This window comes from Castor canadensis, chromosome 9 (genome assembly GCF_047511655.1).
Source record: "Castor canadensis chromosome 9, mCasCan1.hap1v2, whole genome shotgun sequence".
Lineage (NCBI taxonomy): Eukaryota > Metazoa > Chordata > Mammalia > Rodentia > Castoridae > Castor > Castor canadensis.
Window position 1 is genome coordinate 51,854,649 of NC_133394.1, and position 24,178 is coordinate 51,878,826.

The window sequence follows — 24,178 nt, forward strand, 5'->3', positions numbered from 1 at the left end:
GCCAGGCTGGACATAGCCTGTAATACAAAGGCTCAATTAGATTCCAGGGAGACCATTGTAATGAGAAGCCACAGAACTCTTACTTCTGAGGTCTCTAAAACTATTGCTTGGTTTGCACTCTTCCTTTGACTTGCTTGTTCAGTTCTCCCTTGCATTATCACATTTGAGTGTCCTGATCATAAATTTCTTTAGCAGGCTTCAGGAAACAGAAATGGATATCTGTTACATGAACCCAAAGAATCCTGACATGGTTTGAATGAAAAACTTAGTTTTAGTTCTTTATTAGTCTTTTGTATATGTCTAAGTATATTAAACATAGGATTAGGAAATTGGTAAAAACATTTTCACTTTAAACTTCATTGTTTCAATATCTAACAGGTACAGTTGATCAATTCTTTTAAATTATCATTAATGAACTGGGTATTGGTAGCTCATCTCCATATTCACAACTACTTGAGATTCTGAGATTGGGAGGATTGTGGTTCTATGCCAGCCCAGGAAAATAGTTTGCAAGACCCCACCTCATAGATAATGAAAGTAAAATGGACTGGAAGTGTGGTTCAAGTAGTAAAGCACCTGCTTTGTAAGCATGAATCCCTGAATTCAACCCCAGTTCCACCAAAAAAAAATCAGTAATGAAATATAATTTCATTCAGTAAATACCCAGAAGTAATATGAATGTTGACACATGCACATAGGGTTCTGAGTTCTTCATTTTATGCTCACTAAAGCTGTTTTGTTTTATTGCTGTTTGGTGGTACTGGAGAAGGAACTTTGGGTCTTGGGCTTGTTAGGCAAGTGCTCTACCACTTACCCACTCATCCATATCTAACACTGTCTTCTTATTATTACCTTTTAAAAGAGGAGTCTCATGAGTATTGAACAGATAGTAATGTATGTCATCTACAGAATATAAAGTAGTCACATGATGTACTTTAGTAAATGAGTATTGTTAAGCACACATATAGAGCAAGTTGATGTACTAGGAATTCATAGTAGCTATTTTTGTCTTTCTTATATATGTCATGAATTTTATCCCCAAAGTACTGTCTTAGTTTCCTGCATCTTTACACATACCCTTCAAAGCAGTACGATTGAGTCTTGAAAGATACAATCCCAACCACCATAAGTCTGAATACTCAAATCCCAAATATCTAAATCAAAATACCTGAAGTCTAAAATCCATAATCCCAAAGCATTAAAATCCCAAATGTCAAAATTCATAAAACCAAGTTCAGAAAACTTCAATTATCATTGGAGAAAAAGATTACTTAAGAGAGGTAGGAAAAATTCAGGGGAAGGGCTCAGTGACTTTCCAGGTATACACACTGGAGTGCTAATGAATTAAAGCCATGTCTGCCTGAAGAAGCTAAATAAAGCTACTGAGTTGTTCAAAAACAATTGTGTTCCCAATAGGATAAGAAGACATGCAGTGGTGTGGTTATTCCATAACCAGTAGTGTTTCTGCCAAATCTCTATGAGTGCATTCAGACTGGATTTCCACACATCCAAAAAAACCATTGAACCATGGGGCAGGAGATGGAAAACACTTATGTCTGTATATATTGCAATCACAGAAATTTTTCAAAAACAACATAACCATGTTGACAATGCATATGAATATATTCTCTCAGTAGGGCCATATTTGAAGTTGAATAAAAAAGCAGTTCAACATGCTATAGCTAATAATTGTGAAAGCTGGGTGACTTTCAGTGAGCTACCTTAATGCACTTAATGCATACTCATCCCAGTAATGCTCTTTTCTTTTTTCTTTTTTTCACTTTGTTTTTTACTTATTTGCATATTATAGTTGTACTGGGGTACAGTGTGACATTAAAAACATGCTTACAACATATCGAGTTAGATTCACCCACTCCATCTTTCTCCTTTATCTACTCTAACCCACTTCTTAGAAAAGTTTCCATGGTTTCTTCATTCTATTTTCTTACATTAATACATAATACTTCCATCATATTCCCTCCTTTACCCTTGAGGTCTCTCCCCTCCCATTGGCACCAACCCCCAGATAGGATTTGTTTTACCTTCCTGTCCATTTTTAAGTCATTTTTGTTTGTTTATGATGGTGTAATACATTTTTTCATGTCAAATTCCTTTTAGACTTGTGGGGATTTTTTTTCATTTTTCTTTCACGAGTATAAATTGTAGGAATTGTTTGTTACATTTTATTATGACATCTGTTTCACTTTCCCTACACTATAATTGCAATTAATAAATGATAAAGGATAGAAATGGAAAATTACCTTTTTGCAAATGCCACAGTAATTATTTTAGATAAGATTCACAATGCATTCTAAAATTAGTTGGTTGAAGTATGAGTAATAGAGTATTTCCATAATCTCAAAGTATCTCTCCAGAAACAAATAACTTTAAAGAAAATAACTAGAAACTTCAGGTGCTGGGCACTGGTGACTCACATCTGTAATCCTAGCTATTCAGAAGGCAGAGACCAGGTCTGAAGCCAGCTCAGGCAAACAGTTTGCAAGTACCTAACTCAGGAAAAACCATCACAACAAGGGACTGGTGGAGTGGCTCAAGGTATAGTCCCTGAGTTTAAATCCCAGTACTCCAAAAAAAGAAAAGTAACTTCACAGTGGAGACACTTAGTAGAAAACATCTTAACCAAATGATCACAGATAAGGAGATATTATGTCATGTCCCCCTTGATACAATGCACTGCACAAATCCTAACTAAATTTCTATGACATTCTTGCCAAAAATGCACACCACAATTCAGTCATGGAAACATCAGTTAAGCTCACATCAACAGACACCACATAAAATGCTGCTGTATGGGGGTTGAACTCAGGCCTTATGCTTTCTAGTTAGATGATCTACAACTTTAGCCATACTCCAGCCTGTTTTGCTTTTAGATATTTTTTAGGTAAATATGGTCTCACTTTTATGCACTGATTTAGACCACAATCCTCCTATTTGTGGTTGGTCTCATGGACTTTTTTGCCCATCCAGGGCTTGAACAAGAATCCTCCTGGGCCATTGTGACTCACTTTTCAAGTTCTTAAACATAGAGATTGAGGTCCTGACCTAGATTGGAAGAGATAAAGACATATGGCAGTAAAAGTAATATGTGATTCTGGATGGATCCTAGTACATCAGTGGGGCAAGTGACAAAATTTGATTAAAGTCTATAGATGAGTTGATATAATTGTATCAATGTTAATTCCCTCATTTTGATCACTGTCATTACGAAGGTTAATATTTGTAAAAGCCAGATGAAAGTTATATTGAGATTTTTGCACTATTTTTGCAGCTTTTTAAGCCTGAAATGTAATCTACAAAACAAAATATAAAAGGAAAAAAATAGATACTCAAGACGTAAGTGAGGAAAAACACAAAATGCCAATTAAAAAAGAATTTGGAACATTACTATTAGTACTGTACTTTTCTAAGCTGGAGGGATATCTCAAGTCATAGAGTGCCTGCCGAGGAAGCATGAGACCTTAAGTTCAAACCCAGTACCAACAGAAAGAAAAAAACATGTCTGACAAAGGGGAGTCCTAAGACTCACCTATAAAAGTCTGTAGGGCAAGATGGCAGATTGTTGAACTCCCCTAAATTCCAGAGCCTAACGACCCTGAAGAAAGAAGATACTGGGAAACCAAAAGGACACCCATGAGGTCCCATAACCAGCAAGAAGCAGAGCTTTCTTCTAACCCATAAATAGAGAATCAACTAACTACATGACGAGATGGCTCACAGGTCAGCAGTCCAGATCCCTTGCAACTGAAGGCTCTGCAGTTCCACTCCTTCATGCTCTGTGGGTAAGTCTCACTTCCCCCCAACACAGAAGCTGTAAACTTCATGCTCCCCCCATTCTTGGATCTGCCACCCCATGCCCTTAAATGCCTGGAAACCTGTTGTTCTGCACAAGTAGGCTCAGGGTCCCTGCTGTTCCCCAGGCACCATGAAGGTGCAAACCTGCCAGTTTTGTTTCCCCAAGGGCAGCTGGCAGTACTACTCAGCACCAGTAAACCCACTGCCAACTGCAAGTGGACTCCACACTCTACTGCTCTGTCAGTGCTAGGATGCCTGCTTCCTCACTGTGCATGGAGAGCAGCACTACACACTGAACTTGACTGGGAGTTCCCACTGCCTCTTCACTGAGCAAAACCACCAGCTCCTCCACTGAGGAAAATAAAGTGGTAATCACCACTTTACAGTGGTGTTATGAGATTTCCAGCATGCTTCTCTCTGAGGAAAGTTGCTAGAACCCCATAAGAAAGAGATAACACATTACACATAGCTGACTTTAAACAAGAGCCTTCCCTGTGCTGGGCAAACACAGTGCCCTTGGTCCTGTGGAACTGCTGGCATAATAGTCTTTGTCAGTGAGGACAGCTGGCAAAAGCCTGCCTCTGGAGCTATAGACTGAAAGTTCTGGGGAACTGGAAGAGGGGAAGGCCGCAACAGGAGATAGCATGAGCCTGGCCAATTGACAAGAGATCTAGCTTAGATCTCCAAACATCCTAGCCTCCTGACTGTCAAATACCAATCCAGAGCCAGGTATCCAATTAGACTGCCATCTAGTGGACAGAAAGACTCCATCACAAAGTGGGGGGTGAGGGAAAACATAAGTTGTTCTCAAGAGGAAAAGAAAATTTGTAATTTACTAATGCAAAATTTGTTTTTGTTGCTGTTCAGACTGTAATGTAGTTTTTCTATTTATCTACCTATATCTTCTTATGTTGTGTATTCCAATAGCAGATTCACATTCTCACTCCCAAGTTTTCTCTCAAGCCCTATCCTCCACTCTTCCCAATTGGGCCATCATCACAGGAAAGCCCTGTAACCTGCATTTAAGTCTTTAACCTTAAACCACTTCTTCCTCTTCCCTTCCTATCACCCTCCCCAACACACTCTTTCCAAATAACAACCACCAGAACCTCTGCCCAGCTCTTAATATCCCCTTTTGCTGTACACCCACCCTAAACCTCCTTCACTATCAATATTATTAGTGGTTAAACAGGCTCCCAGATCAATTTTTCAATTTTGTTGTGTCCATATCTGTTTTTCCATCTGTTCAACTTTCTCTATTATACTCCCCACCTTTCTCACCTATTTCAACATCTACTGACTCTTCAAAACAGCCCTGTCTGCTTCTCAGTTATCCCCTTCTAATAACTAAGCTACCATCTCTTCCTGCTACATAAACTTTTCACCTCATATAATCCACCAGAGCTTTCCTTCTGTCTCCCTCCCATCACAACCCCCTACTACCTTTAGCCTTTCAGGACCACAAAGATACATCCTTGCTCCAATAGTCAGCCAAAATATTGGACCAGTAGCAATAACTAATCTTCATGAAGGATCAGTGTAATTTCAATCATAGCAGCTTTAATAGCTAAACCTACTTGCCCTTAGTGGTACAGGGCTCAGAATCCAGCATCCTGAGAATAAGAAGCAGAAGAGAGTACTATTGAGCCTCTACCCTACCATCTAGAGACAAGAAAACACATCAGAGCTCAACCACCATCCAGACTTTTAAAATCTCTCATAAAACCTCAACTACAGGGGCACAAAGGATTGGAACCCCAAACAATAAAACAACCTCAGATGCTTAAATCACATGAAGCAGCAAGGCAACAGCTCTCCCTCAAAAGCCAACTCTACCACAAAGGATCTAAACAATAGTGAAGAGGGGGAAGTATCAAATACTGAATTCAACACATAATAGTAAGAATGATTAATGAGCTCAAGGAAGAGACACACAAGCTAATGTCTGAACTCAGAGAGGATAGGAATAAACAACTAAATAAGCTCAAAGAGAATACAAACAGATAAATGAAATTAAGAAAACCATGCATGATATGAAAGAGAAAATCAATAAAAATATAGAAATCCTGAAAAATAATCAACCTGAAATAAACAGCTCAATATACCAAATAAAAATCTCAATCCAAAGCTTGGCAACCAGAGTGAAGGAAGTTGAAAACAGAGTATCAGGAACAGAAGACAAAGAGGAATTAGATCAAAGAGTAAAACATCATGAAAAAATGCTAAGAAAATATGAATGGAACATCCAAGATATCTAAAGCACCATGAAAAAAAAACTATGACTCATGGGAATAGAAAAAGGAGAAGAGATACAATCTAAAGGCACAGATAATCTACTAAAAAAATAAAAGCTGAAAACATCTTCAACCTTCAGAAAGAGAGGGTCATCCAGGTGCAGGAAGCTAACAGAGCACCAAAACATCAGGACCAAAAAAGAAACATCCCCAGACGTATCATAATCAAAACATTAAACATACAGAACAAAGAAAGAATACTGAAAGCAGCAAAGGGAAAAGACATATCACATAGAAAGCAAACCAATTAGGTCAACAGAAGATTTCTCAGCACAAATTCGAAACAGAAGGAGGTCATGGGATGACATATTTCAGGCCTTGGATGAAAACAACTGTCAATCAACACTGGTCTATATAGCAAAACTATCCTTTCTAATTGGAAGGATAAATTCCAATTAGGAATTTAAAACCTTCCACAAAAAGCAAAAACTAAAGGAATTCATGACTGCCAAGCCAGCACTACAGAAAATACTTACAAGACTCCTACACATAAAAGAAAAAAATTAGAGTGAGACAGGGAGATGCAAGAAGGCATAAACACTTTGACTAAGCAGACCAGTGAACAACGATTAGGTAAAAAGTAGATAATGGGGGAATAAAAATGACTGGAAACACCACACACCTCTCAATGCTAACACTGAATGTTAATGGTCTTGATGCCCCAAAGACATAGAATCTCAAACTGGGTTAAAAAAATAAGAACCAACCATATGTTGCTTACAATAGACACATCTCACTGAAAAAACTAAACACTGGCTTAGAGTCAAAGGGTGGAAAAGGTTTTCCAAGGAAATGGATCCCATAAACAGACAAGAGAAGGTATATTCATATTTGACAAAGTACACTTCAGCCTAAAATCAGAATAGACAATGAAGGTCCCTTCATGTTAATTAAAGGAACAATTCATAAAGATGAAATATCAATTCTTAATGTATATGCACCAAATGTACTGGTACCCAACCACATTAGAAAACACTAGTGGACCTAAGAGCACCTAACATAGTGATAGTGGGAGACCTGAGTACCCTTCGTTACCAACAGATAGGTTATCCAGACAAAAGGTCAACAAAGAAACTGCATAAATACTTCACAAGACAGACCAAATGGACGTATTAGACATCTCCAGAGTATTTTGCCCAACAACCAAGCAATACACATTCTTTTCTGCAGCTCATGAAACTTTCTCCAAAATAGGTCATATTTTGAGGTGTAAAGCAAGTCTTAACAAATTTAACAAAATTGAGAAAACCCCTGTATCATATCAGGTCACAATGGAAAAAACTAGACCTCAACAACAGAACAAACTGCAGAAAATATTCAAACACATGGAGACTGAACAACACAATGCTAAATGACAAGCATTGATGGAAGAAATAATGGAAGAAATTGAAAACTTCCTTGAATCTAAAGAAAATGAAAATACTAACTACCAGAATCTGTGGGACATATCAAAAGCCATATTAAGGAGAAAATTTATACCTATAAGTTCCTACATTAAAAAAAATAGTGTCTTCTCAAATAAACAACCTAATGATGTACCTTAAGCTTCTAGAAAACAAGATCAAATCAAACCCAAGACTAGGAGATGGCGAGAAATAATAAAGATTAGGGCCAAGGTCAATGAGATTGAGAACAAAAAAAAACTATTCAAGGAATCAATTAAACAAAACGTTGTTCTTTGAAAAGATTATCAAGAACAACGACCCCTTAGCCAACTTGAGAAAACAGAGGAGAAAAAAGACCCAAATTAAAATCAGATGAAAAAGGGGATATAACCACAAACAATAATGAAATCCAGAGAACTATTAAAGAATACTTTCAAAGCTTATATTATGTAAATTGGGAAATATAGATGAAATAGATACATTTCTAGATGCATATAACCAACCAAAATTGAACCAAGAAGATATCAACCACCTAAACAGACCTATAACAAACCGTGACATTAAAGCAGTAATAAAGAGCCTCCATACAAAGAAGAGCCTAGGACCTGATGGAGTCATGGCCTAAGTTTACCAAACCTTTAAAGAAGAATTAATACCAATACCAACAGCATCCTGAGAAAGGAAAATCAGTGCAAGACTCAGCTGAGAGCCAGCTGGGGTGGTTCAAGAAGCAGGATGTCAACATGGCTGAAACAGAAGGAAAAACATATCTTCAGTGACTCACAAAGTAGAAAAGTGAAATTTTACAAGAAAGAGAAATGGACAGTGTTAATCACAGGAAAATTTTTTGAGAATTCAGATTTAAAGTGAATTTAAAATGTAAATATGAAAAACATTTGGTATCATGTAGTCTTTGAGGATTGAGGTTTGAAGGGTAGAAACAAAATTAAGGATTTGAGGTTAAAGGGTAATGAAATAAAGAATGGGATTAAATTACAATGGAAAGAATATTTATGGAGCCCTCATGCTTTATATACATTATCTCACTTGTTCTTTGACAGTTTAGCTTAGTACCAAAGCACATGTGTTAAACACAGCAAGCAAGTTGAAACACTGAGACATTAAGTTTTATATATATATTTTTACCTCAGCTATAAGTCAATATCCCTGATTTATCATCAGGTGAGTAGGATGAGTTTGAGTCATTAGGAAGGATAGGAAGATAGATCCCCTCTCCTAAAAAGTTTCAAAAGTTTGACCCCCTCCTGATGGTCCATGGAGATTTGAGATAAACAGAGTGGATCTTTTGTTGAGAATCTTCAAGAAAGGACAGGATTCAGAGGAGAGATGAGGTAATTGGGGAAGAAAGGGGATCTGAACCTAAAGAAACTGCTGACAAAACCCCCTTCCATGTAGTGCCTTAGAAAATACTGTCCTAATGAGGCTGATGTAAGTCATCCCTGCAGGGTACTACATCAGGAATAATTTAGCATGTCAGCTGCTTAAAGATAATAAAGAGACTGTGTTCAAGATGTTTAGTAAGATATCACAAGAGTGCTATCTTTGCAGGGTGCTGCTTTATGAAAATACTCACCTGAGCATTCCATGGCAATACACATTGCTAAAGGACAAACTATCCTACTGGGACACTGCTGGGCATATAATAGTATGGTAGAAGAGCTCAAGTTACAGGCAGGATGGGAAGTATCAAACCATTGCTCTCTGTGGACAAAAGTGAATGAATGGTTTTAGTACAGTCTCATTTTACCCTTTCTATAAGTAGGGAGTTGACACTGAGAAAGTTTAATTAACTTTTCCAGATCCCTTAAATTAATTGAAGATATGCATTTTTCCCCCAAGATGCCTCCCAAGGCAGGTGCCATAAACCATGTCGGCAATCAAGTGGTCAATCCTCAACTGAGGTAACAACAGGACATTGTGTAAAGTGTGATAAAGAGACATGAGCAGCAAATAGGTTTTTAGAAGGATGATTTTGGCCTAGGATGTATTTTTTATTTTTAGAGGAGTGATTTGAGATTTTGGAATAACCAGCTTTTCTCCCTTGATTAGGTTTTTGAAACTACTTGGCTTTTAATAATTCCAGATTTACTAAAAGATAAATGGTCTTGATTAATTCATTTAAGCAGACTTTACTATTGCCAATCAGATCTTACTTTACATGCTCAGAAAAAGTTCCACTAAGAGTAGCGTATTTTTGAGAATTTGTTTCTTGCTATTTTCCTCCCCAAAGAATAAATTTGTTATGAGATTGCATCACTCGTCTTTAACCTTTACCTATTACTTAATCAGCTTTTGAACCCTGTGACCTGAACTGCTCTGCAGGAGTGTCTTACTATTGGAAGTCACGTCAAAGTTGGCAGACTTTTCAGGGGGCTGCAGTTCCATGGGGACCAAGGCAACAGATGTGCAGGCACTCGGAGGGCCGCCATTGGTCCGTTGAGTAGTAGCTCTGCACAGGCGGGGTTCACCCTGCCTGCACACTGGGCTTTACTTTTTGGGCAGTTTGGTTTACTGCCAAACATCTCCTGCCAGTGGAGATGTTTGGCAGGAACTGCAGGAGGAGGGCCTCGCATGGGGCTCACCTTAGCCTGGCATTCCCTGGGCCAGAGGGCGGGTGTCGCTCACAGTTCCCATGAGTCCTTGCGCAGCGTGAGCGGGTCCTGAAGGCTCCTCCTGCCTGCGCGATGGACCAGAAGCCGGGTCTTGTCCTTGGGTTTGGCGGCAACTGCTGGGGAAGCTTAGTGAGTCCTCCTGAGTCCTCCTGAGCAGCCCTCCTATGGCACTGAAACTCCTCATAATCACGCATTGCTGCAGGAATGCAGAGATCACTGCCTAGCTCTTCTGTGGGTCCTGGTGCAGACTGCTGCCAGGAAACCTGAGCTTTAGCTGGGCCTGAGGCTTGACCTGGGAGACCCGGAGCTCTGGCTCCCAGGAGGAACCTGGGAGTGGGATGCAGGCTCCTCCTCACTACTGACGCGCTGCTCAGGTGGGAGGAGAGGCCTGCATGCTGATGATGTTTGTCTGGCAGGGCCTCCCCTTCTCCTGAGCTGCTCTTTAAAGTGCGCACCCCTTACCCCAGTCTTAGGCCTAGTGTGCCTGGTGGGGCCTGGGTGGACCTGGGTGGACTTTTTACCCAGACTCCAACACACCCGAGCTGTGGGAGGTGCTGTGCCCCACCAGGCACCCTGTACCTTCTGATGGAGCCTGAAGAGATGAGAAGGAATTAGAGGGACAGCCTTGTCTGGGGAGTGGGACCAGGCAGTCAGTCAGATTTGATCTGTGACCACATAATCTCCATTTGGTCAGATTGCAAAGAGGCAAAATTTGGCAGTGATAGCTTATGCAGTTTGTCATTTTTCTTTTACTGACACATAAATACCATTTTGTTTTCCTTAGAAGCAAAATTTTTAGTACTTTTCATGCCACTTTGCTTTCATCAATACATACAAACACGTGTTTAGACATTTACAGCTTTAACATTTCTTTCGCTTTCAGCATTTGACTTCAACAGCATTTTATGTCAGCATGACAAATGTCAATGACACCTTTACTGGGGTGCAGAAATACACTCACTTTGAACCTGAGCTCATAAAATAATAATGTGGTAGAAAAACTGAAAGGTATTTGATCACTGGAACCACTTTGAGTTTTGCATGTCTTCTAGGGTCCACATTTTTAAGCATCCCAAAAGGTAATTTTTGTGAAAATATTTTTGTGAAAAAAACAACATCTCAAAACCACTGATTCTCCAGGGGCCAGAGGGAGCAAAGATACAGAAATTGAAAGAAATCTCCTTTCTCCCATGACATTTTAAGTGGACTGAGTTCTTTGACATTGAGAATCTTACATGTCTTAACAAAATAGTTTCTGTCATTTCTCTTAGGCAGAGCTTTTGAAGTTGACATGCCCAAATGAAACAAGTTGGAATCTTTACACAGTTGTGATGATATCCATTATCTGTTTGAGATATTCTCTGTTTGTGTATATTCTCTTTTTCACACTTTCTATTCTTATTGTGGTAAGTTAATTTTCTTTAACTGGTGTCTATTGTCATAATATTAATATCAAAGAAAATAAAATTAGATCCAAATAGGGAACCAAGTTAAGAATAATTTACTAAATAACAATATCCAGTGATGTTACTATTTCCATTTGACTTTTTGAAAAATGCTGCCTCTGATTCAAATCTAGCCACTCTTCCATTAATTCAAGAAATTCGTGCATCACCATTTAGATCAATGCTGGTTCATCATCTTATTTTTTCCTTCTAGAATTCCTATTACGTTCTCATGATTCTCTCCACTTAGGAATCTCATTTATAATTTTTCAGTGTTTTAGGTTATTTCTCCCCATTTCATCTTTCATAATTGCAAAAGCACCACAAGTGTCCATCTTTCTTCTTTTTGAGTTTTGAAATTCTGAAATCATTGTTTTTCAAAATTTTTAAATTTATTTCAATCATAATCTCATTTTTTAAAATATACTTTTCATTACATTTTCATTACTGTCAGTCTTTAAATGGCCTATTGTTCATGGCCTTCTGAACTTCATTAGCTTGATGTCTTTTTCTTTATTTTTTGTCCTTGTAGTGGGATGAACAGTTTAAGCAAGTGTTCTGACACTTGAGCTGTGCCCCAGTCCTTTTCTTTGTATTTTGTTTTGAGAAAGGGTTGACTAACTTTGCTCAGGCTAGCCTTGAATTCCAATATTCTTCCTCTCAAGAACCTGAGATTACCGTGGGCAACACCAATCCCTGCTGACATCTCTCAAGTGATATTCTTTAAAGTTTCCCTTTCATTCATATCTATAATAGTTGAATCTCTCAACAATTGAGCAGATCAGGTCTCAAGAATAACAGGCAAAGGAATATCAGGTTCATTCTCTAGTACAAGTTTTCTCATCCTTAGTGCTATTAACATTTTTGGCTGGATATTAAGTGTAGGGTACTTTAGTGTTTGTACACCAACATCCTTGGTCTCTATGTGAGTAGAGACCTTCTAGCATTGACCATCAAAAATTTGGTATATTGCCAAATGCCCTTGATTGAGAACTTTTACTTTATTACATCAGTACTGGCAAAACAACAAGATGAGAACTATTGTGGAATGGGGATCAACTTCTATTCTTAAGTACAAACAGGAAACACATTGGTAGAAATAGCCCAGCTCTTCCAGAACAGCATTCAAAAATGGAGGTCAGCGCTAACTCACCCATAGTCACTCATAATCAGATCATCTGCCTAGATCCTCTAGGACACTGTGGATCTTTGTCTTCATTTTAATGAATTTCTCATTTTTATCTTAGATAAAATAGAGGAGTTGCTCTTTCTTATATGCAAATTGTTCTTTTTCAAAATCTCATTTGCTCTACCCTTTTTAGCAGCTTTTTGTCTCTTTTCTCATATTTTCTGTCATGATTTGAATTATTCCTGTTGTTTTCATCTCTTTCAAATTTTAATCTCTTTATTAAAAAACTTCCTTTCTCTGAATATATTGTTCGAATTGAGGACTCAACCTGAGCCACTTTTTCTCTCTCTAGGTTATCTTGGAATGTGCTAACAACTTTTGTGTAGTTAACCCACACTTTTATCGAACCTACGTCTCTTATTCTAGACCTGTATATCCAACAGCTATATCTGGAAGTGGCTATCCTTAAGATATTTCATACTTAGTTTACTATAAGCTAAATTTCTTAATGATTACCCAAATTGATATTCTTTCAATATCAATACTAATCAAATAGCAGTTTCAAATTTGTATTTTTAATACCAATTCTTCTTTTAACAGTCCAACCATGGACTAAGACCACTCACATTCTATTTTGAAGGGCAACATGTTTTCCTCCACTTCTTTTTCTTAACCTTTGTATATATGTAATTATGTAGGGAATTTAAATGTTTGGTTCCTCAAGAGATTATTGTCATTTTTTAATGACAAATGGTACAAAAGTACATTTGTAACTAAAAATTTTTATAAAGTGTGGGCTGTAAGGAAGATGAAGAAAGAGTATCATGGGTGAATTTGATCAAAGTAGATTTTACAAATGTGTGTATATATCACACTGAAACTCAGTTGTACAATTAATTTATGCTAATAAAAATACATTAGAGTTGGAACAATTTCAGTTTCTCCCTCATATTGTAGCTGCTGTGGCAATGAAAACACATTGCTAATATTCGTATTTTGAGCCTTCTTTTTAAGTATTATGTTAAAAAGTACATTGTAGTGCAAGTTTATTTAAAAATTTATTAAATACAAAAAGTACCATGTAGAAGTAAGTAGAGGCAGTTGTTTCCATTATTTTAAAATGATGTTTATATATTTTATTTTGAAATATTTTTGTGTCTTTGGAAATTATAAACATTTTAAAGTGCAAAATATGACAAAGGCTATCATATATATTTTACTCATATTCACTTATTTGGTAACATTCTACCTCATTTGCTTCATCATATATTTTCTTTCTCTCTTACATTAGAAAAGGGTATAGGTACACTTATTTTTGAAGGGCAGTTACATATACCCCAGCTTTTTATCCTTAAATAGCTTTGTATCTCCTAAGAATAGGGTATTCATCTACACCAGAGCTGCACACCTGCTATGCAGCTCTATCACTGAGCTACAGCCACAGCCAGTATAAAATTTTATCTACTATTCATGTTCCAATTTTTTCAGTTCACCCCAGTAATGTTCCCTGTCCAGCACAGGATCCTCTATGATCAAACATTACAGAAACATCAGAATTGATTTGAGATAGCTGAGAAGGATGATACCTTGAAGGGATCAGCATAAGCCTATTTCATCTTTTTTAATGCTATTGAGAAAAAACTGTATCTTCAATTCTGTATAATATTTGATTTCTGAAATTGTATTACAGTAGCCAGGATGTTTATGATGATGAACAAAATATTCTATGTATTTTTTGTCAGTTCTAAAATTCTGTATAGTGGTTCTAAATTACACAAAATAGTATTGAAGAAGGAATTCTTTCCTGGCCAAAAGCAAAGCCATGAGATTGTTGTGACATTTTCATGTACCAAATGCATTTGTGGAGCAAAAAGTACTCTTGTAAGGAAACACATGTCTGTTTCTGCCTGCTTCATCCCAAAGGTGGTAAGTGGTTACATTTAGAATTTGTCCATGGAATATGTCTATGTAAAAATTCAACTTTACATAGGTCTAATTTATAAAAACATTTTGAATCCTTTTCACACATTCCTGAAGATTGAAATTTCTCTTCTCTTTTGCTTTTTTATTTTATCCTATGAAAACTTTCCTTATTTCTTGAAGGACAGATCTGTGACCAATAGCTATATTCTCTTTTATATTAAAACTTCTATATTTCACATTCACTCTTGAAAGGTATTTCTACAGGATATAGAATTTATTTTCCTATATTTTATATTTCAGCATTTTTAAAGATTTTTCATTTGCTTAGGTTCAACATCATTTTTCTGGTGGGACTGGATTTGAACTCAGGGTTTTGTGCTAGTAATGCAGGCACTTTGCAGCTCAAGCCACATCTCCAGCTCATTTTGCTCTGGTTATTTTGAAGATGGAGTCTCAAGAACTATTTTCCTGGGCCGGCATTGAACAGAGATTCTTGCAACATCAGCCTCCCAACTAGCTAGGCTTATAGGCATGAGCCACTGGTACTTGGCTTCTGCATGCTTTCTGTAGTAGCCTGATGTCTTTCAATGTTGATCTGCTCTATGTGATTTTTTTTTTTAATTCTCTTTCCTTTCAAGATTTTGTCTTTATTTCTAGGTTTTGTTTTTTGACTTTGAACTATGATGTGTCAAACCATGATTTTCTTTTAAGCTGTTCTATTTCACATCATTCAGTATTAGAATTTAGAAGTATTTGTCTTTTGCCAAATTTGGGGAATCACCAGCCATTATTACTCCAAACATTTTTGTTTCATTTTCTTTCTTCTCATTAAATGTTTTGATATTGCCCACATGCACCTCAGTCTTTGTTAATTTTTTTCAATCTTTTTTTTCTCTGACTGGATAATTTCTATTAACTTGTTTTTAAGTTCATGTACTCTTCCCTTTGTCACATGATATATTGTATTTAGGCTGACTAGTAAATTCTTTTTCAGATATTTTTCCTATCTAAAATATCTATTTTCAAATATTTTCTATTTCTATGCTGAGATTACCTGTATCCTTGTGTATTTTGAACATATGTTCCTTTACTTCATGGAGTATGATTATAATAGGTGTTTTTGTCTGATAAGGTGAAGATCTAGGTCATCTTGAGCTTGACCTCAGCTGTTTAGATTTGGGGACATTTGCATGCTGTTTATATATCAGTAATCCTTTAGTTTATATGGAAAAATACATTTCCATTTTTCCAATTATTCTGACTTTTCAAATAATTTTATTTTTCATTTTTATTAGCATATTGTTGCATAAGAAGGACATTGTGACATTTACATAAGTGCTTACAATATATCTTATATTCACCCCTTCCTTCTTTCTCCTATACCTTTCTTCCCCCTTCCTTAGAACAATTTCAATAGGTTGAGTTGTTCTATTTTCTATTGTTCTGTTTTCTTACATGAATACTTTCACTGTATTTATCCTCCTTCACCCTTTTCTTACACCCTGTCTTACTAGTACCCACCCCCAGAAAAGACCTGTTTTACCTTCTTGTCCTTCATTTTTAAAATATGACATTTTTGTTAGTTTATGATAGTTTTACAGGGAATTTCATTGTGACATTTACATATATACATGTATTGTATGTATGAACCCCAAACTGGTTCATCCCCTCCTTTATTCTCTTTTCTATTCCAGACCCCTTTTAATGGTAACTTCAATCAGTTTCAGTGTTCTATATTGGTACTTGCATAGAAAGTACATCATCCATATTCACCTTTCTTTTTTTTCTTTTTTGTGGTATTTGGGGCTTGAACTCAAGGCCTACACCTTGAGTCACTCCATCAGCCCTTTTTTTGTGATGGCTTTTTGAGATAAGGCAAACTATTTGCCCAGGCTGGATTTGAAGCATGATCCTCCTGATCTCTGCCTCCTGAGTAGCTGGATTACAGGTATGAGCCACTGGTGCCTGGCCATCCTCTTTATTTCATAATTTGCCCTCAGCTCCTGTTTGTGCCCTCCCCTTACCATGACCTTCTTTACATTCCTGTCCTTCATTGTTTAGGTGCCTGTTCCTTGAGATTTTTGCATTTTATACCTATAAACATATTGTGACTAAGTCATTCTAGCCTTCCTCTACTACTCTTCCTCACCTTTTTGCCCTATCTTGTGTAATTCACTAGTCTTCTATGTATTTTGCTGTGTCTTATTCCTACACCAATGTGATATATATTTTACTACTGTTCATTCTCTATCACTCTTTCCTACTTTTCCCCCCTCTTTTAGGTTCCTCTTAAAAGTCTCACTTTTAGAAGCATGTTCTGTATATACTTATATGTACACATGATAATGCTTTGTATTTGTATTGTGTCTGTCTTCCACATATGAGAGAAAATATGTGACCATTTGTCTATCTGAACCTGGCTAACTTCACTTAAGATGATATTATCCAGTTCCACCCATTCACCTGCAAATGACAATATTTCATTCTTCTTTATGACCGAATAAAATTCCATTGGTATAAATACTACATTTTCTTAATCCATTCATCATTTGTGGATGGCTGTTTCCATAGCTTGACTATAGTGAATAATGGTACAATAGACTTGAGTGTGCAGGTGTCTTTATTTTAAACTGACTTACATTCTTTTGGGTATATGCGTAGAGATGGTATTTCTGGATCATATGGTAGTTCTTCTATGAGTTTAATGAGGCACTTTAATACTGTTTAACATAGTGGTTGATGTTTGTGTTCTAGCAGGTGTGAGATGGAATCTTAATGTGAGTTTGATGGCCAGGGATGGTAAGCATTTCATGTTTTTTGGGTATTTGTACTTCTTCCTTTGAAAAAACTCTGTTCAGTTCATTTGCCTATTTCTGTAGTGGATCATTGATTCTTTGTGAGTTTATTTTTTTTTGAACACTCTGTACTTTCTGGTTATTAATCCCTTGTGAGAAGTAGAGCTGCCAAAGATTACATCCCTTTCTGTGGACTGTATCTTTAAATTGGTGACCATTTTCTTTGCTGTTCAGAAGATTTTTAGTTTCCTGTATTTCCATTTGTCAATTCTTTCTCTTAATTGCTGAGCCATTGGAGCTCTATTTAGGAAGTTGTTGCCTATGTGTTTGTGTTCCAGTTTATTCCCTACTCTCTTCTGTGCTAGTTTCAAAGTTTCAGGTTTTATATTAATTTATTTAATCCACTTTGAGTTGATATTTGTATAAGGTGAAAGACATGTATCTAGTTTCAGTCTTCTGCATGCGGATATCCAGTTTTCCCAGCAACATTTGTTGAAGAGGCTTTCTTTTATCCATCACCTTTGTCAAAAATCAGTTAGTAGTAGCTATATAGATTTATATCTGAGATCTTCTATTCTTTTTCATTGGTTTTCATATCTTTTTTTGTTCCAGTACCATGCTGTTGCTATTTCTATGGTTCTGTAGTGTAGTTTGAAGTCAGGTATTGCTCAGTATTACTTTGCTATTTGCAGTCCTTTGTGGTTCCATAGGAACTTTTGATTTGACTTTTCAACCCTGTGATGAATGTCATTGGAATTTTGATGGGGGTTTACACTGAACCTCTAGATTGCTTTTGGTAATGCAGTCTATTTCACAATATTAAGTCTGACAATCTGTGGACATGGGAGATTATTCCAGTTTTTGATGTCTTCAATTTCTTTTTTCATTGGTTTATAGTTTTCATTGTAGAGGCCTTTACCTTCCTTTGTTAGGTTTGTTCCTAGGTATTTTTTGAAGCTATTGTAAATGGAATTGTTTTCATAAATATATTCTCAGCTGGTTCATTGTTCATATGTAGAAATACTACTGATTTTTACAGATTGACGTTGTGTCTTGCTGTTTGCTGATGGTATTTGTGATGCCTAGTTTTTTGGTGGAGTTTTTTAGGTTTTTTAGTTATAAAGACATGTTATCTGCAATAGGAATAATTTGACTTCTTCCTTTCTTATTTAAATTCCTTTTATGTCTTCTTACTGTCTTATTGCTCTGTCTAGGAGTTGCAAGACTATGTAGAATAAGAGTGGAGAAAGTGGACACATTTTTCTCATTCCTGCATTTAGAGGAAATGGTCTCAGCTTCTCCTCTCTTAGTATGATGTTAGCTATAGGCTTGTCATGTACTGCCTTTACTATGTTAGGGTACATTCCTTCTATTCCTAGTCTCATCAAAGCTTTTATCCAGAAAGGACGTTAAAGTTTGTTGAAGGCATTTTCTGAATCCACTGAGACTATCTTGTGATTTCTTTCCTTGCTTCTGTCGAATTCATTGATTTGCATATGGTGAACTATCCCTGCATCCCTGGAATGAAACCAGATTGGTCATGGTATACAATTTTTTTTATTTTTTTGGCAGTACGTGGGTTTGAACTAAAGGCATCATGCTTGCAAAGCAGGCCATCTTACTGCTTGAGTCACTCCCCCACCCCTTTTTTGTGATGGTTTGTTGTTGAGATAGGGACTTACAAAAATTTGCCTGGGGCTGGCTTCAAACTATGATTCTCTTGATCTCTGCTTCTCAAGTAGCTAGGATTACAAGTGTGAGCCACCAGCATCCAGCTTGATTTTTTGTTTGAGGGTTTTTTTTGTCTTTTTCAATTTTAGTGCTGGAATTGAACCCAAGGCCTCACACATGCTAGGAAAGTTCCATACCAATGAGCTACATCCCAACCCTTGATAGGTTGCTGAATTCAGTTTGACAGTATTTTCTTTAGAATTTTTGCATCTACATTCATTAAAGAGGTTGACCTATAATTGTCTTTTTGCTGTTGTTGCTGTTGTTGTGTCCTTTGTCTGGCTTCAAAGAATGAGTATGGCAGCATTCCTTCCCTTTCTATTCATGGAAAAGTCTGAGAAATGTTTGTATTAGATCTTCTTTAAATATCTGGTAGAATTCTGAAGTGATTCTGTTAGAATTCTGAAGTGATTCTGTTAGGTTCTAGAGCTAAACATCAATGTTTATATCCTCTTAAACATTTTAGCATAAGATATAGTCTTGACACCTCTGAGTCCTGCTTTTGTATTCTAAGACACATCTTCACAACTTGTTGGCTATAAGTAGCACAGTATGAAATCATTTAAGATGATTTTATTTATAAAAGTCCAGTGAACTGGCCAGACAATGCCTAAAGCCTATAATCCTAGCTACTCAGTTTGGATAATAGTATCAGGCCAACCCCAGAAAAACAAAGGAAGACACCCATTTCAACCAATAAAACTGGGAATGGTGGCAGATACCTGTCATCTAACCTAAGTGGAAATCATAAGTAGGAGGATCACAGTTCTGGCTGGCTTGTGCATTAGGGAGACTATATCTCAAAAATAACTAAAGCAAAAAGGATTTTGGGAGTGGTTCATATTGTAGAGCACCAGGCAAAGGGCAAGAACATTTCCCTGATAATTCTCTGGACCCTACACAATACACACACACACACACACACACACACACACACACACACACACACACACAATTAATAACTTTCATGACCATCTGCCATGTTACTTAGTTAGTCTATACTAAAGAAAAATACAACAAAAGACAAAGTAATGAATTATGAAAGGATTTCCCTTAACTTGCTTCTTAATATAATTTTTAAGGCCTGTGGGTGTCCATAAACCTGATTTTCTTTTTAGAAAAGCAGTGATCTATGTAGCCCAGGCTGGCTTTGAATTTGTGATCATCCTGATTCAGTCTCCTGAATGCTGGGATTAACAGACATGCCATGCTCAGCTTCTATTTGTCCTCTTTAATCACTGTTTATCAGAGGGCACAGACCTCATTGTGGATTTTTCTGATATAAAAACCTATAAGCATAGTAAAATATGTCTTAATTTAATATACATACACCATTTTGAGTGCAATAGTTAAAAGGTTCCTTTTCTCAAAATTACTTCTTGACTAGATTTCTTTTACCACATAGTTCAATTTTAGCTGCTTTGTGCCTGAAAATATCTATTTTGTATATTTATGTTAATCTCAATAGCATAAGGAATATGCAAATGACATAACCATTTTCAGTTAGATCTTTTTTACTCTCTTTCTTTCTCTCTCTCCCTCTCTCTCTCCCTCTCTCTCTATCTCTATCTCTCTCTCTCTCATCTCCTCTCTGTGGTAATGTATAGTAATGGGTCTTAAATCCAGGGACTTACACATGCTAGGTAGATGCTCTTACCATTAGAGCCACACTCCCATCCCTTTTTGTTTGTATTTTCATTATGAGATAGGGCCTCACTAACTCTGCCCAGGCTGTCTTTAAATTCTTACTGCTTCCACCTATGGAGCATATGGGATTGGTGGCATGCACCACCATGCCAAGCTTCTAGCACATGGTTTTGTTCTAAATAATGCCAGGTTCAGTAGTCTTTTGCAAAGATATTGGAGAATGCTGTGTGCATGCTCACATGCACATATGTACATATATGTTTATCTTGAGTCCCTGCTAGACCAAGAAAGGATAAACATACATACATCCATATAAATGTGCATATTATGAGTGAGCAATATTGTATATCTGAACTTAAACTATAGAGATTCATCCAAGAATTAGTTTACTAAGTGGCTACTACCAGGCATCATTCCATCCCATTCCATGGGAACCTAGCCTTGGACAAAATCCATAAAAATCTCTGTCCTCATAGAGCTTGCATTCTTGATAAACAAACATTGTAAGTAAATTATATCCTACATGAGGGGATGACATATTTTGTTACCTTATTTAGCCAAGAAAAGGAATCAGCATTTCAGGGACTGCAATTTTAGATAAGGTCATCACAAAAGGCCTGTTGAGAGGCTGTCATTTGAGTAATGGCTAAAAAATGCAGAAAGTGCACATGCAGATGTGTATGGAAAGAGCATCCCAGTAATGGAAAAGGCAGTGCAAGATTCAGGTGATAGCTGCTTGAGGGAGTGGAGGTAGAGTTGAGAAGCATCAAGGATGTCAATATGGCTGGAAAAGAAGGAAAAACAGATCTTGAATGACTCATAAAGTACAAGTGTGAAATCTGACAAAAAAAAAGAGCAATGTTAGGTGCTAATGCTAGTTATTAGGATTTTTTTGAGAATTGAAATTTAAAGTAAATATAAAATGTAAATAAGAAAACTGTTGGGTGTTGGGAACTATTTGAGGATTGTGGTCTGAAAAGTCTGGAGGTAAGCAATAGAAACTTAATGATTGAACTTTAAAGCTAAAGGGGAATGAAGTTAAAATAGTAAGATTAAACAAGAGGAAGAACGTTTATTGAGTCTCTTCATGCTTTGTACACATTATGCCACTTGTTTCCTGACAGTTTAGTCAGATTAGTACCACAGCACATATGCAAAACAGAGCAAATAAGATTAACCACTGCAACTTTAAGTTGTATTTTTATTTCTCTGCTATAAAGAGATATCCCTGGTTATCTTTAGGGGAAGAGTATCAGTATGAGTCATTAGGAAGAACTGGAAGATCCTCCATATACCAAGAAATGTTTCAAAAGATTGAGGCCTTCCTGATGGTCCATGGAGATCTAATGATAAATAGAATATATCTCTTATTAAGAGGCTTAAAGAAAAGTCAGAATTCAGAGGAAAGAGGAGGTAAGAGGAGAACAGAGGCTCTGAATCTGAGAGAACCTCATGACAGAATCCCCCTCCATCTAGTGGCTTGAGAAATTACTGCAGCTTTGAGGCTGATGTATCATCCTAGCAGGACAGTATCATGGAAAACCTACCAGGGCAGCTTCTTCAAAATAACAAAGAGCCTGTGTTCAAGATGTCCAGCAAGACAGCACAAAAGTGCTATCCTTGCAGAGCCTATGTTTCTGAAAGTAGTCACCTCAGCACTGCTTGACAATACACATTAGCAAAATGACAAACACTGTCCTACTGGGACACTGCTGAGTACGTAGTGGTATGGTAGAAAAGTTCAAGTTCATGTTGGTTAAAGCCAGCCAATGTCAATATCAAATCCAATGAACTAGATCAGAGATGGTCATTAGAATTTAATTTACATAGCACTCTAGTTTATTGGAGTTGACTTACAAAGAGCTTTGTTGAAACAGACTGAGTAGCAATGTCTGCCTTTGTTCATATGACATGGAAATGTTTATGACACATGAGTAAATGTTTGTTCCCCAATACTAAATGATCTTACCATGAATTAGATGCAAAAACTTACAACTTCAAAGATTTTGCAGAAGTCACATTTACATGGATTTGTATAGCATAAAGGAGGTTTCTGGCCATGTTCTACTTCTGTAGGGTCAAAAGAATATTTATTTCCTTTATACAAGGTGGTCTAGACTCTGCTCAGAGATCTAGGAAATGTGCTGACTAGTGCTCAAAGTGAATCCTTCCTTTTGGGGACAGACCTTTAGGGCTGCATAAAACTGTCCTTTAAAAGCATCTCCACTCCTAGTTTGTATTTCTAAGCCTCATAAAAGAACACTCAGCTTCTACAAGGGACTCTAGATTTCCATTGTTTGGGATTTTTGTAGAGACAGCCATAGTAATGTGAATTAACTGACTCCGAAAACCAATCCTTGTTTCAAGTCTCATTATCATATTTAATAACAATTACTGAATGTTTTAATGGCTTCTCATAATACTGGAGGCTAGAGAAAATGGGCCAAATTATATAATATATGAAGTGAAATAAACAATTTTTGGCTCTTCCCAGAGCTTCCTAACCCTATATATACTAAAGGAACCCCAAGGTCACTAAATGGGAAGCTTGGGTTCTCACCTCTCTGTCTCCCATCATACCACTGCACTGACTGAATCAAACATGCTCAAAGTTCCTTATTAGGTGTTCTCATCACAATGCACATACTCCCCCTTAAAAAACTAAAAGGTTAGGCAAGTTACTATTTGCCTTTTACCACTGTTTTAAATCTTGGAAGTTTAGATTTCAGAAGACCAAACAGTACTGCACTTGGAATTATAAAGCTTTATGTAACCAACTCTATTACCTAAGAAAAGCAAAGCTACAGTGACAATTGCTTACCTGTGACAAATGACACACAGGTGCTTTTATTTCATTTAATTTTAAGACCTTTCAGCTGCTGTTTCTAAAGAGTTGTGGGGAAGTACGTTTTTTCCTAAATCCATGGGGCTCTTAGAATACGGGTGCAATTTCCTTCCCACTTGGAATTTAGAGTAACTAGCCAGCTCAAATTAATCTCTTTGCTTGTACAAACATGAAAAGTTTATATACTCAGAGAATTACTTATAGTAGGAAAAACATAAAAAGTCCAAAAATAACTAAGCATAAAAATGTAAAATATTAATAGTATATCTAAACAATTGTACATGCTGCAAATCATAAGTGGATTAAAAAATACACTCCATTTCACTTGTCATTAAAGTTAACGGTGTTTTTAAATGTTATGTTTTAGGGGTTGGGAAAATAGCCCAAGTAGGACCCTTGGGTTTGATCTCTAAGAACACAAAGACAAAGTTATGTTCTCATTTTTAAAAAGACTTCTGCACCTTTCTTCTGTGCTCCCTTTTTTTCTAATAGACAAGAAGTTTCCTACATGTTTTTCCTTAGTTTTTTTGTTGATAGT